The sequence below is a fragment of the Somniosus microcephalus genome, chromosome 5 (genome assembly GCF_052327205.1).
Source record: "Somniosus microcephalus isolate GS21.2 chromosome 5, FLI_Smic_1.0, whole genome shotgun sequence".
Taxonomy (NCBI): domain Eukaryota; kingdom Metazoa; phylum Chordata; class Chondrichthyes; order Squaliformes; family Somniosidae; genus Somniosus; species Somniosus microcephalus.
The window spans coordinates 80,083,191-80,094,462 of NC_140991.1; positions in this window are offsets into that span (position 1 = coordinate 80,083,191).

Sequence of the window (11,272 nt, forward strand, 5' to 3'; positions counted from 1 at the left end):
GAAACCCTGCTCCAAGTATGATTTAGAAACCCTGCTCCAAGTACAATATAGAAACCCTGCTCCAAGTATAATATAGAAACCCTGCTCCAAGTATTATATAGAAACTCTGCTCCAAGTATAATATAGAAACCCTGCTCAAAGTACAATATAGAAATCCTGCTCCAAGTACAATATAGAAACCCTGCTCCAAGTATAATACAGAAACCCTGCTCCAAGCATAATATAGAAACTCTGCTCCAAGTATAACATAGAAAGCTTGCTCCAAGTATAATATAGAAATCCTGCTCCAAATACAATTAGAAACCCTGCTCCGGGTACAATATAGAAACCCTGCTCCAAGTATAATAAAGAAACACTGCTCCAAGTATAACATAGAAAGCCTGCTCCAAGTATAATATAGAAAGCCTGCTCCAAGTATAATATAGAAATCCTCCTCCAAGTACAATTAGAAACCCTGCTCCGGGTACAATATAGAAACCCTGCTCCAAGTATACCAGTCCCGGAGAAACTAATCATTACTTTATGCTTTATGAGTTCCATTAAATATCTTGTACTCTTGAGGAATATAAAGCCACAATGTTTTCTCTATATCACCGACTCTTCTTTCCTTTCGGTTGTCTTGTTCATAATGCTCTAATGTCCCTGATGACGGTTGGCTAATCTGAACAGTCATTCTTTCATGTGAACAGTATATAGTACATTCACATCTACCATGATAACTGTTCGGTGAAATGCCACACCATCCACTGTATTGCATGCTTAAGGCTGAGCCTGGGAAAGAAATGTTCTACTCAGAAGACAACTCCTTAAACGACAATTATTTTTCTTCCTATTTCCTCGCTGTTGTCTAAAGAAGTAGTGAATGAAAATATACGATACAGTATCTCACTGACTGAACTGGATACCAGCGACATTCAGCGGAATGTGATGAGGAAATCAACAAAAAATTGAGAATATATCTCCATTTTTAATGCAAAATGTTTAATATCAGTTACCAGGTACCACGGGATGGATGTTAGGTGTTCTGGTAAAATACACATTTCCCAGTAATGTAATTGTGTCTGTTTTGTTGGTGTAATCTGTTTGCAGTCAGAATAGAGACGGCCTGATACCCCAAATGATGTACCTAAAACAATCCTGGCTGGATTAATATCACCCTGAAACAAATCAGAATATTTAATCTGTATTTTCTCTATACAGGGTGCTGACGAACCTGCTATGTCTTCGTAGCATTGTCTGTTTTTAGTTAAGAATGTTTAAAGTTGTTGAATTCTTAACACAGAGGTGGGACAAATTCGTCACGGGGTTTAGTTCTTATTGTACTTTGTGTCAGTTTCAAGAGTCGTTAAACAGGTTCGATATTCAACCCTCAATCGATTTTAACAAGAAATTATAGTTAAGATCAAGTTAAATGCCGTGCTTAACATAATTCATGTGCAGTCAATGAAAATTAATCATTGTGTTCAAATATGCTTCAGCTTCAATCGAGAGATGACAAAACACTTTGTGTTTGCTCAATTGCTGAAGTCTTTTTGGAAAATTGTCATTTTCATTTACTCAGTTTACATTTCAAGGGCGCAGAAATCCATTCTGACCAAGATGCATTGATTTTCAGTCGGTGATTTATGGTTTTTGCATAGCCCGTGGATTAGATCCCTCTGCATAAATCCCCACGATTGCTGCATGTCAGGGACACGGTGGAGATGTCTAAAGGGAAAACTGAGACAATAACTGTATTTTTCAAGGGTGTCTAATGACGCCCAAATTGTCTGATCTACAACGTAGCCGTTCACACCTAGGGCTGTAGTTTACCTTTTGAAATATTTAATTTATGTTGCAACAGTAGAAAAGTCTGCAGCAATTTAGTTCACCGAAGGTTAGCAAAGTAACAGTCTTTGTCCAACCATGTTTCAGCTGACTCAAATTATTGTTTTTTTATTTTCCTAATAAATGTTACCTACATTGCAACAGCGACTACGCTTCAAAAGTACTTTCTGGCTGTGAAGCGCATTGGGACGTCCTGAGGTCGTGAAAGGCGCTATATAAATGCATGTTCTCAAATTAGTAAGATTAGTTTCTGCACATTGTGATGTCTCATTCCTTTGGAAAATCAAGATAACAACAGTGTTGTCTTCTCATACCTTCTTGCAAATTTCGTTTTAATCCCTCCTTCGATCAGGTCAGTATAAGGTTCTCTATTTTTTCTTTCTAGCATTCAGTTCTGTTGGTAACGTTGTAGATCAGACAGTTTGGACACCCTTGAAAAATGCAGTTTTTGTTTCAGTTTTCCCTTTAGACAGTTCCACCGGGTTCCTGACATACAGCAACTGAGCTAAAGGTCTTAAAAACTGTTTCAGTGATGTTTAGTTGCTTGTGGAGAGATCTGCACCGCACTTTTGCTGTTATATGTTCACTTTGTGCCATTACATCTTTGATGAATAAAGACTTTGGTACCAGTTTCTTTACCATTGAAATTAACTGTTCTCCTTTAGGTCAGCACATTGCATTGGGAGCTACTTTTCCTTTCATTCTGCAACCTTGACCGCGATCCTTTCCTACATTACAACAGTGACTACCCTTCAAAACCCTTTCATTGGCTGTAATGGGACATAAAATATATGGTAATGGTAAATCCAGAAAATTACTTTAATCTAAATTGTAGGAGTAAGAAGGGGATAAAGGTTCAAATTAGTAAAAGGAAAATTTAGGATTGATATCAGGAAGTTCATCTTCACACAAATCATGATCAACACATATAGTGGAGGCAAAAACCTAGAATCATTTACAGTATAATTGGATGCTGCAATGAAGGCACTTTAGGGTATTTCCAGATGGATTACTTGGATGAATTGAATGGTCTTTCTCATCCACAATTACCTTGTGATCTGATCACCTGTGGCAGTCCAGTGATAGTTATTTATCTATACTCTCTTACAGTTTAGGCAATAGGCGTGTATCTCTGGTGTTGGAATTCCTAGCTGTCTGGTACTGGATACCTAATCCTGATAGTCTGGTGGAATAAAATCTATCTGGCCATGAAAAGCTTTATTGGTTATTTGAAGAGTGTAAAAGGATCCTTGACAGTCTAATTTATGAGATCCACATTTATTAGCACAGCTAAATAAACCCATTTGAACAATTGGTGGTGTAGGCTTGGCTTTGATTTTCCCAAAGTATCAAATATTGGGCATTTCAAAATGGAATTGTAAAGATCTTGGCCACAAGCTATCTGGTCATACGAGGACAGGAGTTTAATTAGTGGCTAGCATTAGGTTATGGGCCTTATTTCAAAAAGTATTGACATTACACCTCCATATTCATAGTGCAATGACTGCTATGTCAATGCAGAATTCAATCTAGTAAATGGCTTCAGAGACAATTAATCAAAAGCATCATTCATCTTCTTAAAATCCAATTATGCTGATGCAACAAGTTATATATATCCGTGTGTACCCTTTATTCTAGGACATACTTACAAAAAAGTTCACACACCTCACATTGAAAGGACATATGTTAGCCATTACCTAGAAGAATCAATGTTCTGGCTATTGTCAATCTGATTGGTGTTACATAACTATAGAGATGAGTTTTTCATTCCATTTTGGAAGTTTTTCTAATCTTTCCTCGTAACTCAGACCTCTAAGATTGGGGATCAGTCTTGTGGCTGTCCTTTGCACTGCTTCCAATGCTTCAATGATTCCCTTGTGGCTCAGTGGCCAGAACTGCATACAACATTCAGGTATAATCTGACCAGAGCACTGTACAGCTTGATCATGACTTCCTCTGACTTGTATTGGACTGTTTTGTTTGTGTACTTCAACATTCTGTTGGTTTTGATTATTGCTGCTCTGCATTGGTTGGCCAGGTTGAGCATCAATCTACTAAGATTCCTTGGTATTTTTCAATTACATCCTTAGTTATTTCAACATCATTCACGGAGTAAGTACATTTTCCATGTTCCTTCCTATGTGCAGTACTTTATATTTTTTTGCATGAAATATAAGAATTTTTAAAATAAAAAATGTGTTTATGATATTTCAGCTTCTACCTTAATCCTATGTGTATGTCCCAATCTTTATTTTGCTCTCTGTAAAATTTATAAAAAGTAATTTATAATCTCTGCATTTTATTTCCTGGTTTGTTGTCTGTGCGAATTCTTCAATGTGATTGTCTGCTTAGCCTACTTGATGACATCACCATTGCTGGATGCGGGAGAGTCACTTGATTTGGTGCCAGATTCAAACTAACATTGGGAGAGCTGAAATTCATCCCACAGGGATCTTTGTGGGCAGCTTTCTTCGCTGCTGACAGCAAATTCTGGGCCAATGTTCTCTACCTTTCAGCCAATTTATTAACCATACCCAAGATTTACCCTGAATGCCCACACCTTTGAGCTTAACTAATAGCCTTTTGTGCAGAACATTGTCAAATGCCTTTGGGAAATCTAGGTACAATATGCTGTACTTAAGCCCGTGAGGTTGTCACTTCCTCAAAGAAGTTTGGTCAGTTAGGATCTTTCCCTTCAGAAATTCTGTTGACTGCTGATAACTAAGTTATTATTGTACAGGTAATTTTCATGTTTACAGCTGGTAATCAATTCCATTATTTTACATGGGATTGATGAAAGACTACTGGATCAAAGTTGCATGTGCCTGTTTGTTGTTCTCTTTGAATATGGGTGCTACCTTGATGTGTTTTCAATCTGCCTCTACGGTGTCCAGTGACTCCCTTATTGTTAATGCCTCACAAATCTCCTTCTTAGTGTTCTTCCGCAATCTGGGATAAATACCTTCTGTTCCTGGGGATTTATTGGCTTTTTAAAAATTCATTCATGGGATGTGGGCATCGCTGGCAAGGCCAGCATTTATTGCCCATCCCTAATTGCACTTGAGAAGGTACTTTCTTGAACCACTGCTAGTCCATGATACTTCTTTGTAGTAGTTTGATATAACTGAATGGCTTGCTAGGCCATTTCAGAGGGCAGTTAAGAGTCAACCACATTGCTGTTGGTCTGGAGTCACATATAGAGTCATAGAGTCATAGAGTAATACAGCACGGATAGAGGCCCTTCGGCCCATCGTGTCCGCACCGGCCATCAAGCCCTGTCTAATCTAATCCCATATTCCAGCATTTGGCCCGTAGCCTTGTATGCTATGGCATTTCAAGTGCACATCCAAATGCTTCTTAAATGTTGTGAGGGTTTCTGCCTCCACAACCCTTTCAGGCAGTGAGTTCCAGACTCCAACCACCCTCTGGGTGAAAAAGTACTTTCTCAAATCCCCTCTAAACCTCCCGCCCTTTACCTTGAATCTATGCCCCCTAGTTATTGACCCCTCTACTAAGGGAAAAAGCTCCTCAGCATCCATCCTATCTATGCCCCTCATAATTTTGTACACCTCAATCATGTCCCCCCTCAGCCTCCTCTGCTCCAAGGAAAACAAACCCAATCTGCCCAGTCTCTCTTCATAGCTGAAGTGCTCCAGCCCTGGTAACATCCTGATGAACCTCCTCTGCACCCTCTCTAACGCGATCATATCCTTCCTGTAGTGTGGCGACCAGAACTGCACACAGTATTCCAGCTGTGGCCTAACCAGTGTTTTATACAGCTCCATCATAACCTCCTTGCTCTTATATTCAATGCCTCGGCTAATGAAGGCAAGTATCCCATATGCCTTTTTTACCACCTTATCCACCTGTTCCGCCGCCTTCAGGGATCTGTGTACTTGCACACCCAGATCCCTCTGACCCTCCGTCTTGCCTAGGGTCTTTCCATTCATTGTGTATTCCTTTGCCTTGTTAGTCCCCCCAAAGTGCATCACCTCGCACTTTTCCGGGTTAAATTCCATTTGCCACTGTTCCGCCCATCTGACCAACCCATCTATATCGTCCTGCAGACTGAGGCTACCCTCCTCGCTATTTACCACCCTACCAATTTTTGTATCATCCGCGAACTTACTGATCATACCCTTTACATTCATATCCAAGTCATTAATGTAGACCACAAACAGCAAGGGACCCAGCACCGATCCCTGTGGTACCCCACTGGCCACAGGCTTCCAGTCACAAAAACAACCTTCGACCATCACCCTCTGCCTTCTGCCACTAAGCCAGTTTTGTATCCAATGTGCCAAGGCACCCTGGATTCCATGGGCTCTTACCTTCTTGACCAGTCTCCTGTGCGGGACTTTATCGAAGGCCTTACTGAAATCCATGTATACCACATCCACTGCATTACCCTCATCCACACACCTAGTCACCCCCTCAAAAAATTCAATCAAATTAGTCAGACATGATCTTCCCTTGACAAAGCCATGTTGACTATCCCTGATTAATCCTTGCCTCTCCAAGTGGAGACAAATTTTGTCCCTCAGGATTTTTTCCAATAATTTTCCTACCACTGATGTTAGGCTCACTGGCCTGTAGTTCCCCGGTTTTTCCCTACTACCCTTCTTGAATAATGGTACTACATTAGCGGTTCTCCAGTCCTCTGGCACATCCCCTGTGGCCAGAGAGGTCCTGAATATATGTGTTAGAGCCCCCGCAATCTCCTCCTTTGCCTCACACAGCAGCCTGGGATACATTTCATCCAGGCCTGGGGATTTATCCATTTTTAGGCCAGCTAAAACCGCCAATACCTCCTCCCTCTCGATGTTAATATGTTCGAGCATATCACAGTCCCCCCGCCCTATTTCTATGTCTACATCGTCCTTCTCCATGGTGAAAACAGATGCAAAAAATTCATTTAGAACCCCTCCTACATCTTCCGGCTCCACACACAGATTGCCACTTTTGTCCCTAATGGGCCCTATTTTTTCCCTAGTTATCCTCTTACCCTTAATATACTTATAAAACATCTTCGGATTTTCCTTTATTTTGCCAGACCAGGTAAGGACAGCAGATTTCCTTCCCTAACGGAAGCCCATGAGGACATTAGTGAACCAGATGGGTTTTTATGACAATCCAATAGTTTCATGGTCAGCATTACTGATTCTAGCTTTTTATTCCAGATTTATTTAATTAACTGAATTTAAATTCCCTAGCTGCCATGGTGGGATTTGAACTCATGTCTTATGGATCATTAGTCCAGGCCTCTGGGTTACTAGTCCAGTAACATAACCACTATGCTACCGTACTGCTATTTTGAGTTCTTTTAGCTTGTTTAGGACTTGCATCTCATTTATTTCAAAGTTCTTAATTTTGACTGGGATATCTCTGTTTGGAAAGGAAAAGTTGCTCATGTCTTCTCCTGAATACATGGAAGAAGTCATCATTCAGGGCTGGAATTTCCCGTGGGGGTGTAATCTAGAAGTTACACCCGGAATTACGCCCATTTGTGCGCGCACTTTGCCAATGTCTATTTAGACCCAAATTACTAGCCAATCTCATTAACATATGCTGAAACATAGGGTTGAGCGTAAACAAACAGAAATTGCATAAACAATCGGGGCCCGAGGAAAGCACTGAACTCACACCATATGTTCCATCTTTAAATATGAAAATTAAAATTTCCAGCCATTCATACACATTAGGTACAGCATACTTACGAACCTACAATTGTGGAAGCGTTTCAATTTTTAATGTGACTTATACTGATGCCATAAAATTGCATTCAAAGAATCAGAAAATAAAATGCAGGTCTCAGGATATTTGTTATTACAATTGCTCAAAATATCACAGTAAAACACCTTAAAATTGACTTTGTTTCCTCTTGTGCATAACATTTTGGGCTTAATTTTACATCCATTTTGAACCAGCGTCATTGCAGGCGGTTGGTGTGTTCAGCTCTTTAGCCTGTGAAGCAGAGCCATTGGCCCTGAATTCACAGTCAGTGGCATAGTTAAGGAGTACACTGCGGACACCTGAACGACATCCACACTTACCTCGTGTGAACCCCACTTTCAGATGCTGCAGAGTCGTGCACAGCATAGTGGCCCACGGATCCCAGGGACGCACCTTTGTGCGCATGTGAACCTAGGATCACGTGGGGCAGTGCTCCTTTCACTTGCTGACTCTGAGCCAATCAGGAAACAGAGGACATTTCTATTGTAAATATATGTCAAAAGAAGACAGACGTCTTCCACTGGCATATATTTACAATCTGCCTAGCGTTTAACAACCACTCTTAATTGGAAACATTGGTTCAAAGGATTTTAAAAGGTAGGTATATATATTTTAGTTATGCCATATATACATTTGATCAAACATCTTTCATTACTATGTGTAAATAGTAATACTCCATTTGTTAGATATATGGTTCTTACCTGCTCAGTATTAGATTAAATGCTCCATTATTTGAATTGTGCCCATAAAGTAGCAAACCCCAGTACAAAATGTTTCTATAAATCAGTAGGTTTTTTTATTGTAATATGTTGAGAAAAACTTTGCACGTAAACCTATATTCAATCTATAGAGTGCCTATTGCTGGTGTTTACTGTGCTTAATTTCTGGGTTCAAACACTCATTGGGAAAGATTACATGAAAAGAGCTTTGTGTCTAACCAGAATATTTCTAATCAGAAAAAGCTGGAAATACTCAGTGGGTCAGTCAGCGGTTACCAATGAATACAATTTTCTCATTCCCCCTTCCCCCACCTTACGCTGTGCAACAGGCTCTTGCGCCTGTTTGCACCAGCCGTAAAAATTTTCAGGGCAATTAGTGCACAGTAGGTGGGCAATTAGCCCACCTTTTTGCCAGCATGTTAATTTCAATGGGTAGGTGAAATGTGCAGCGAACCCAATGCAGAGTCAGAACTTGACAGATTGCAAGTTCAGGATTTATCGCATGCGCTTCAATGTCAATGGCAGAATGATGCCATACTCTGAGAGTACACCATCATACCAACCACGAATAATAATAATATTAATAATGATGGGCTTGATAGAGCGAGGAGTTTCAGGTGTAGTGTAATTCTGTAAGGTAACACACTTATGCCTGAGATTCCTGGATATTTTACGCTGACTTTTGCTTTATGCCCTGATTACACATGTCGCTCAATACAAATACACAAAAAAGTTCCCCGCAGGAGAATGTTTACTCTCAATGATCATTACAAAAACAACCTAAGTTTTTTGCTACAGTAAAGTTATGGAAGAACACAAAAAGTAGAAAGAAGGAAAGGGAGCAAATAATGATTTTTTGTAGATAAATAGATAGTAGATAGATAGATAGATAGATATTTAGAAAGAAGAAAAAAAACTATTTAGAAAGGGACAATATAAATGTTAAACAGAGATGGTCCATATTTGAACAAAATGTGAATATTCTGAAATAATCCCAGCCGGCAGAGCCAAAAGGGGTCATGAACCCCCAATCATTTTGATGTCAGCTAACATAGCTTTGGAGGGTCACCTGCCTTTCACTGCCAGGAGCCTCTGCCACCCACCTTTGGCCTTCGGGTTCGGCCTGCAAGTTTGTGTGGTTCCCGGCCTGGCTTTCGGACTAGGTAAGTCGGCATTTCCCAGTTCCCAGCTCAGTCCCCTTTATGCAAAGTTGGCCAAATCTTGATTTTGACACCTGCCCCCAGTTGGCTAAACCTAGCTCCGGCACGGATAACATTTAAACCAAGTCTGTAATCATTCATAATGCCCAACTCTAGGCCTACCAATTCTCACTCAGTAGGAATTACAATAATTTACTTTAGTTTAAATACAGCTCCATGCATTCAAATGCATTTTCAAATCTTTGTCACTTTTACCGAATATAATTGTCACCCCTAATAATTCCCTCATATCGAAGGCATTGAACTTCGTTATATACCAGTAGAATTGAGATGATATACTCTGACATATCTCAGATTGAAGAATAGATTGAACAATTCTAAAGTTTTTGAATCGTTTTTTTTCAAAATGTTTTTGTGTTTTTTTTTGTCTTTCATGGTCAGGAGTATCAATGCTGAAGAAAAGAACACATTTTAACTTTTTGTCTTCCAATATCACCACTAAGTACTCCCAAGTCAATTATAACAGAAAGTGAAACAAAATTGCAAAGCCTCAAGGAGCTCATACAGCAAATAGTTGAGCCCTGGAGACCAGAAAGTTCCCAGGTTCAATTCCTGGTCTGTGCTGAGTTAGCTGATGTTCACGTAAGTTGCAGTGTTATAACTTGTGCTTTGGACTAGAGAGGCGAAATCTTCCAGGGTTCCCACTCCTGGTCACTAACTAGCAACCCCTGCTGGAAGTCTGTGCACATGTCCATGTGTGTGTGTGGAGGTTGATTGAGAATACAATTGGGCTTGGCTGGAATGCACCCTTCTAGTTGAGTAGCCTACCAACACTCACTGTGAAAGCTCACACATGAATAATGGTCACTTGGGCCAGATAATCATCATGGAACCTTACACCTTCTGGATGGAAGGGGGAGGGGGGAGAAAAATTGGCACAAAAAATTTGGAGGGAAATTAATTAAAGTAAAACATTAAATGTAAGAGATTTAGAACAGATAGCAAGAGAAACCCTTTACATATTGAGTTGGAAGCTGTGGAATTCACTTCCAGAGTTAGTGGTTGAGGCAGAAACGGTATCAACATTCTAGATTAGATTGGCCAGCTAGTTGAAGAAAAGGGGAGGAAAGGGTATGGGAACAGGATGGGTAAATGTGATTAGGATCAGTTCCTCCAAGTGGAGGGTAAACCCACAGGGGCTGTTTGGGCCCAATGATCTGCTTCCGTCTTGTAACTTTTATATAAGTAAGTTCTTCTTGAGCAAACAGGTAACATTATGGTAGGCGCTCTGTATTAATCGGTACATCAGTTATTAGAAAAGACCACAACAGAACAGTTCCAGTCTGCTCCTTGTTTAGTTCATGCCACACGTGTGAAACCGCGGGGCTAAAGCGAATGGACAGAATAACATTTCACAACATATTCCCCAAATACTGCACTAATGAAACCGGCATTTGCGACTCCCCTCTCCCAGCCAGGAGATTGGAGACTGCAATCTAACAGCTATCAGAAGGCGGCTCTGGTATGGTTGGCAACTAAGTTCCTATGTGGTGCAGTCTGTGTGAAATCTTATCAAACACGTGAATCAGGCCAATTGCTCTTTGCCATTCTCCACAATTATGTGGGTAAGGCGTGAAGTTCAAAATCCTACTTTATGCTCATATGAGAAAGGAACCGAGAATTACACCTTACCTTATTTACAAAAAATAGCAACCCCATCACACACCGAATCTTTAAATATCAAACCAACCACTTCTGTAAAATTCTGTATTTTATACTCTGGCCTCTTTAAACATGAAACCCACATCGCGATGCTCCCAGTTTTGTTAATCT